The sequence below is a fragment of the Tasmannia lanceolata genome, unplaced genomic scaffold (genome assembly GCF_043159265.1).
Source record: "Tasmannia lanceolata isolate RefF3 unplaced genomic scaffold, GAP_Taslan_0.1 ptg000044l, whole genome shotgun sequence".
Lineage (NCBI taxonomy): Eukaryota > Viridiplantae > Streptophyta > Magnoliopsida > Canellales > Winteraceae > Tasmannia > Tasmannia lanceolata.
This window is the reverse complement of record NW_027518721.1, coordinates 3,927,847-3,935,881: the sequence shown is the minus strand read 5'-3', so window position 1 is coordinate 3,935,881 and position 8,035 is coordinate 3,927,847. Positions and strand designations below refer to the sequence as shown.

The window sequence follows — 8,035 nt, the reverse complement described above, 5'->3', positions numbered from 1 at the left end:
TGTCCCAGCATTGATCGGCACACCTGCGTTTGAAGGAAGGGATACTGTAGCTGAGGAGGGTGGTCAGGAGGGTGCTGAGGAGGCCAGTGAGGATAGGAGGATAAAAAGAGAGTGGGAGAAGATAGGAGAGGCATGGGACAATATAAAAAGAGAGAGGGGACAGAATGAAGAGGAGAAGGAGAGGTTAAGAAGAGTCAGGGTGGAGATGGAGGCGGAGAAGGAGAATTTACGAATAGAGATTGCAGCTGAGAGGGAAATTATACAGAAGGAGTGGGAAGCGATGAGAAGACAGGAGGGAGACGAAGCTGAAATGGAGAAGAAAGAATTGAGAAAAGATGGGGAAAAAAGAAGAGAGGAGGAAGATATGGAGGTCATAAATGTGATGAGTCAGGCTGAAGATGTTGGCTTCGCAAATGAAGCAGTTGTAACAGGAGCGTCAGATGTTACCATTCTCGATAGCCCTGAGGGTAAAGAGAAGAGGAAGAGGACGGAAAAATTAGGGAGCATTGAGAGGAGAGTGAAAAATCAGAGAAGGGATAGGAAACCAAGCTACGCCAAGAGTAGCCCCTATACAGTACCCCCAGTGACAAAGAAAAAAAGTGAGAGGGCAACGAAGAAAGTAACACGGAGGCGAACTGATCTCATTGAGAAGTTGAAAAAACAAGAACAAAGGCAAGTACACTTGTTTTCAATTAACCATTATTCAAAGTTAGATACTTGCTTCCTCTAACCTTTGTATATTTTTGCAGTCGTATTCTCATGACCGTTGACGGGGTAAAAGTCTTGGCCGAGGATCTCGAAACGTTGTGGAACCTGAAAGGAGTCCTCAGTGGCCAAGTAAGTGTCATTTTTTAAATTAAGTGTTGTCTTCAGTACCCATTGTTGAGGTAATTAAGAAATTTTTTTGAGTTGTAGGTGTTGGATGTATATGGGAAGTATTTGTGCGCCTCCAGCAATGCCTTGATTGGACGGATTGTATATATTCCTTCGTCAGTACATGTAAGAGGCTTTTTTGTAGCTATACATGTTACTTTACAACTTATCCATGATCTAGTGTTCCCACAAAATTCATTTCATTGTACAGGAATATAAGACTTCAGGGCGTGATTCAATGGATGACAAAAATAAGTTGGACACCGATCGGTTGGCGAACGAGCTATTGCATCTTACACTTGACCATATCCCGTCAGAAGATATTGGGATGCTTTTAATCCCATGCTGTCAAGACTTTCATTGGGCTCTTGTGCTTGTTGATATGGTGAATAAAAAGATGGTCGAGTTCAACTCAATGGAAGGGGACTCATTTCAGGAGCGAGCATCTCCCACTGTAAGTAAATTAACATCTTCCGTAACATTTAATGTTACTTCCATATGTATAACACTCAATATTCCTTCCTTGTCTTAAATTCAGGTAGCATTAATGAAGGAATATTTGAAGGGCCGGGGTTGCAACATCGATGACTTTCCATATTCACAGATGGATGGCTTCCGAAAGCAGAACAATGGGTGGGTTCAAACTTAAAACTTTCGAATTTTTGTTAGTATTCCTATCTCATTCGTAGTTAGCTTAAAAGTAACTCCATTCAATGCATGCTTTTATACAGGGTTGATTGCGGCGCTTTTGTCCTAAAAGCGATTGAGCATCTCTACCATGGTCAACCGCTAAACTTTGGACCGACAGACATTCCTGAATTTCGGCTACAACTCTGTGAGAGATTTTTACGAGGAGAGTTTGGGGACTGCACACTTATATAGGAACACCTTCTAATGTTGGTGGATTTTTATTTTTTCTGATGATCAAACTTTATTTTTTAATGGAGATTGGCAGGGGATTTGTTAAATGGCAAGGGAAGTTGTTATGGTCTGTGTTTTTGTTTGTGAATGGGTGGAGAACTTGTAAATTGAAATAGGTTTAATGGAAGTGTGTTTGTGTTTGTGAATGGGTGGAGAACTTGTTTATGAATGTGGAGAAGTTGTAAATGTAAGCAGGTCTTATGGAATTGTGAACTTGTTTATGAATGTGGAGAAGTTGTAAATGTAAGCAGGTTTTATGGAAGTGTATTTGTGTTTGTGTTTCAATTTGAATATTGGAACTTGTAAATTTAAACAGGTTTTAGACATGTGTGTTTGTGTTTCTGAATGAGTAGGGAAGTTATAAATTTAAACATAATATGAAGTGTGTTTGTGTTTAAACAGGTTTTAGACATTTTCAATTCCAGCAGCTTTACTCCCCTGGAAATGGGTTGGTGACCCTTTTTCTGGGTTGGTAACCCACATTCCAAGGTCAATCACCCAAAAAAAGGGAGGTTGGTAACCTTAATTTAGAAGTCCAGCAGCTTTACTCCCCTGGAAAAATGGTTGGTGACCCTTTTTCTGGGTTGATAACCCACATTCGAAGGTTAATAACCCAAAAAAAGGGAGGTTGGTAACCTTAAGTTCCAATTCCAGCAGCTTTACTCGGCTGGAAAAATGGTTGGTAACCCTCTTTCTGGGTTGATAACCCACATTCGAAGGTTAATAACCCAAAAAAATGGAGGTTGGTAACCTTAAGTTCCAATTCCAGCAGCTTTACTCGGCTGGAAAAATGGTTGGTAACCCTCTTTCTGGGTTGATAACCCACATTCGAAGGTTAATAACCCAAAAAAAGGGAGGTTGGTAACCTTAAGTTTCACTTCCAGCAGCTTTACTCGGCTGGAAAAATGGTTGGTGACCCTCTTTCTGGGTTGATAACCCACATTCGAAGGTTAATAACCCAAAAAAATGGAGGTTGGTAACCTTAAGTTCCAATTCCAGCAGCTTTACTCGGCTGGAAAAATGGTTGGTAACCTTCTTTCTGGGTTGATAACCCACATTCGAAGGTTAATAACCCAAAAAAGGGAAGTTGGTAACCTTAAGTTTCACTTCCAGCAGCTTTACTCGGCTGGAAAAATGGTTGGTGACCCTCTTTCTGGGTTGATAACCCACATTCGAAGGTTAATAACCCAAAAAAAGGGAGGTTGGTAACCTTAAGTTCCAATTCCAGCAGCTTTACTCGGCTGGAAAAATGGTTGGTGACCCTCTTTCTGGGTGGTTAATAACCCAAAAAAAGGGAGGTTGGTAACCTTAAGTTCCAATTCCAGCAGCTTTACTCGGCTGGAAAAATGGTTGGTGACCCTTTTTATGGGTTGGTAACCCACATTCCAAGGTCAATGACCCAAAAAATGGGAGGTTGGTAACCTTAATTTTTCGGTCGATCACCCACTTTCGAATGTTGGTAACCTCGTTTTGAGGGAGTCGATAACCTGGATTTTGAATTCCAGTAGCTTTATCAACCAAGGGAATGGGTTGATGATCCAATTTTGAGTGTTGATAACCTCACATTCTGATTGGTTGATGACCTATTTTGGGGGAGTCAATAACCTAGATTTTGGTTGATAACCTAGGGAATTGGTTGATAATCCTATTGATTGTGCCGGTAATCCAAATCTGACTGTTGATAAGTCCCTTTTCATGGTTTAGATGTAGGAGAGCGACAACTAAATAGAGAACAAATAGCATATCTATATCCAAAAAAATTGTTTATGTATTGATGTTCCAATTACAACCATTCTTTACAAAATAACAAAAAAGAAGTCATCACAATATCTGAGAACATTCAAAAAATTCAATTACACCCTTACACAAAGAAGGGAGCTTGACAAGGTACGCCCGACCTACTGAGTATGGGTGCAGAAGGCCCAATAGCAGTTTGGTTAACTTGTTGTCTTACCACGGGTGGTTATTTGCAACTTCTTCTATTGTGGCCAAGTTGTCGACATCGGGTGCATTTGTAATGTAATCCACCTTTCAATTCGCGATCAGTTCTTCTCGTACGCGGCCTTCCCGGTGGTCGCTTTGCAATCGGCGGTAATATTGTCATCAAGGATTCGGGATTTAATTCCCATTGGGTCCTGTCTAGTGTCGGGTGCAAAACTTCAGCGTACGTATCCCGATATCTCTCTACATGAAACCATTTCTCGCAGTAATCGTATGCATCAAAATCTGTGATGCCAATGGCTGCCATGGCATGTCCACACGGGACTCCAAATGTTTGGAATGCACGACAACTGCACGTGCGAAGTTCCAAGTTTACGCCATCTGTATGTTCAAGGGACCGTACTTCATATTCATGAACCCCAACTCGATAAGCTGTATACTGGCGGCTCTCTTCCCTCGCTAATGTTATACGTTCTTCTGCGTAATGAGTCAACTTTGTTTGCCAACTATGACCTAATTTCTGACTCTTTTGAATGAAGTCTATGGTCTGTGCCTTGGCACCAACTACATATGGGAACACTATGTGCAATTTGATGGACCTGTGAAGGTTCTTTGACAACTATCGCTTCTAGCCTTTTGATTAAGCTATCAAGGTGGGCCTCCTTAGCCACGGTACCCTCTATAAGAAATTTCTTACCTGCAGTGGCTCTCTCACCTTCTTGAGTGGATTCTCACTCACTTGTTTTCTCTGCCAAATCAAGCAAGAAATTTCATGCGAGGTTCTCATCTGTGAAAGATGTGAACCCGGTAGGGCACATGGGCTCAAGTAATTGCTTTGTTTGGTAATCAATGCCCTCATATGCTATTTGGCACAAGTGCCACAAATCTAAACCATGGTGACGACACTCTTGGAGTAGATCCTTGAATCTCTCCATAAACTTAGAAAACGACTCTAATGGCTTTTGTTTAAATTGTAAAATATCGTTCCTAAGCTTGTTAGAAAGAATCTAATGGTTTCTTTCTAATCAACTTGACTCATAAACACAAAAAGAACCAAGTTAAAGAGAAGGATAGGCAAGAAACTAGAAAAAATACTAAAAATAGTTACTAAACTAAAACACTTCGAATAATTAAGACTCTAATTGCAACTCTCTTCCCCGGCAACGGCGCCAAAAACTTGTTTGTGATTGTGAGACCCGATCCCGCGAGAGGGGCGGCGCGACCCGCCTCCCTCTCTCTTGGTCTCTTGTACCCACGCGATTGGCGTGTACCATTTATTATTTGATTTAATTCATCTTTTCCGTGAACTTGGGATCACTAAAGCAATCCGAATTTCACGCAAAAGAGAATGACAGAGTCGCCACCTAGATAAGAGATCTAGGACCCATAAGTGACCAGAAATCTAGATTCGTTACCTGATTACGAGAATGGAAGGTATGGGGAGTTACCACCACATGCACCATTCTTGCCCGATAATCCGGTCTTCAATTTCAAAAGTTAATTCTCTTGAATTTCTTTTAAATGGCTCATTTAACTCTATATTAAAGTGCGAACTATATGACATCCATCCTAAAATCTAATTTCAATGTATTCCCTAATGTGTATCTTGATTTTCTTAATTTGCTTGGATTCAATTTAAGTGAATGTTCTCTTAAAATTCTAATTTGAGGGAAATCCTATATATTTAGTTAAGAATTTATAAAAAAAACTAATATAGAAAATCCCACCATTTGTGGTGGGCCGACTCGTGCTTGGTATGCCATTCAAAGCATCCGAAGCTGCCCACGTATCCAAGCCTCACTGGAATCAGAGTCGATCGTAGTTCGGTGCCTGAACTAAGCTATATGCCTAAGGCATCTAGGACACCAATCTAGACTGGAATGACTGTTTCAACAGTTTAAGAGAGATTATTTAGTTCAAGTTGAATAGATTTTATTATCTAAGATGCTATATGGTCCTATTTAAGTGCAAGACATCCCTTAGACTAATGCAGGTGAACCTACATCCTAGGTAACTAGGCTTGTCCTATGGGAAAAAGGGATAACTAGTGTAACTAGATTTATGACTCAATTGCTAATAATAGCAATCGGTCGTGATGAGGCTGAACTCCCTAACTCTAGGACACCCACTCTAGGACAGCATAAAACTAGAACACAACATGACGTAAGTGTTCCTAAGAGGCCCTAAAGGTTCCTACGATGGGAGACCGCAATCCAACGGTTCCCAAAAGACATGGAATAAATTAATTCAATTTGTTGAAGATAGTGATTTCGGGTTTTTAAAGGTTTCCGACTCCTAAAATCTAAGGAATACCAATGGCTCTAATATTAGTAAGTTTCAGCCTTGAGTTGCATCCATGGAAGGGAATCGTGCGCTCTTCCCTTGTGTAATTTAATACTTAAGTTATAGTATGTTATTGCCTGACATGTTTCTCAGGATTTTCGTTGACAGCGGACCTTGGAACCAATAACATACTCTAATTTAAATACTCAAATTGTCAATGATCAATTACAATTGGGATACGATTATGAATGCAGTCTCGGCATCTAAACTATCCTAGCATGGCTATTTTACAAAGGAAATCTATGACTCCTAAGATTTTTGTTTCAGCAGCTTAAGAAATGAATATGTGACAGAAAATTAGAGTTCCCTGGAAGTTTTCATAATGTTTTTGGTTAGTTTTGATTTTTAATAGATTTTATCAATTTCAGATCAAATGGAGGATTTTACAAAGAAACTCATTGCAAACAACTTTGATATAAATTGAAATTTTTACAGTAACATGATATGAATGAATATAGCTTACTGAGAAAATTTCATGGATTGTTATATTAATTTGCTATTAATGTCCGATTTAATAATAATGAGACCAGATTGTTAAAATTACAATGATACCCTTAGCAATCGAACTCTAAATCAATTTAAATATTTATAGTAATAAGGTATGAATGAATATAATCTACTGTACAAATTTTATGAATTTTGAATACAATTTACTACCAATTTCAGATTTTAAACGATTCAGATCAGATTATGGATTTATACAGCATCTCCTAGCAAACAAATTCCAAATTCATTGAAACGTTTATAGTAACATGATATTCGTAATATAAGACTACTGTAAATTTTTCGAGGATTGTAATTATGATTTGATATTTATAAAAAATCTCACCAAATCTGATTGTCTCAAAAGAAAACATCAAAAAGCATGCCTAATAGAATACTAAAATCATAAAAAATTCATGGAAGATTATATCAGTATCCAATTATTTTACTACAAATTTTCATTAATTTTAGAACTTATTTGGTATATTGTCCATTTTTCTTCTTGAAAAATATGTCTTTTAAGAGTTTTTCTATTTTTTAAACATGATTTTTGAGAAAATTATGACTTTGAAAGATGTCCTCTAACATTATTCTAATATGATGAGCATAAGAAAATTATAATATTCTAAGAAACACATCATTCTAAGGTAGCTGTTTTTTTCAATCTTCTAATATTTCGGTCATTAATTCAAATTAAATTTCAAACTTCATTCAAATTCTAGAAATTCTTAGATCCAACGTCTAATCCGATCCGATAGTTCTTTTAGTCCAATTAAATAGATCATTGTATTAAATTTTGAGACGAATCGGACTTGAAACACTCATGTAAAACACGATTTTGAGCCAACCCATATAATATTGAATTAAATAAGCGTAAATACTAAAACCATGCAAAAATACGTAAACAAATACGGAATAATTCTAGAAAAATCTGACAAGAAAGAACATACCTTTGGTCGCGCTCCTAGTCTCTAGGGTGCGTAAATCCGAAGTATACGCTTTGTCACACCCTTTTAATCGCTGATGAAAATCCCTTTGATGAACTTTTGAACCGAAGCTATGTGCGAAGATCGGCAGAAAGATGGATGAGGCAGTCAGAGAAATATATGTGAGATGATAGGGAGGTTTGTGAGAGAGGGTGAGAGATGATAGGGAGGTGTGTGAGAGAGGGTGAGAGATGATAGATAGGGTGAGAGACGATGAGAGGATGAGAGATGGTGAGAAAGATGCACTGCCACAAGAGTAAGAAAATTTTTTTTTCTACAAGAGTCGACCTTTTCAGTTTTTAAGAGTGAAAAATGATATTATCAAGTAATGGATAAATTGTGATTGGGTATAAAAACAGCAACCTGTAACAGGCCGACACCTGTCCAGGGGTATTATTGGAATTACCTCAGAGTAGGTAAACTCAAACCTATGGCAGGACGCACCTGTCCTGGAGTAGGTGAACTCAAACCTATAGCAGGTCGCCACC

General features: G+C 38.5%; 1 long non-coding RNA gene and 1 other non-coding gene across 2 annotated transcripts; both read left to right on the top strand.

Moving 5' to 3' along the window:
• The first annotated feature begins 1,205 nt into the window (after positions 1-1,205).
• On the top strand, positions 1,206-1,661 carry LOC143863735 (uncharacterized). Its single transcript, XR_013240955.1, has 3 exons — positions 1,206-1,327; positions 1,412-1,506; positions 1,605-1,661. It is a non-coding gene; the product is annotated as an uncharacterized LOC143863735 (long non-coding RNA).
• Positions 1,662-4,623: 2,962 nt separating this feature from the next.
• LOC143864079 (small nucleolar RNA R71) lies at positions 4,624-4,730 on the top strand. The gene has a single exon (XR_013241081.1). It is a non-coding gene; the product is annotated as a small nucleolar RNA R71 (small nucleolar RNA).
• The last annotated feature ends 3,305 nt before the right edge of the window (positions 4,731-8,035 follow it).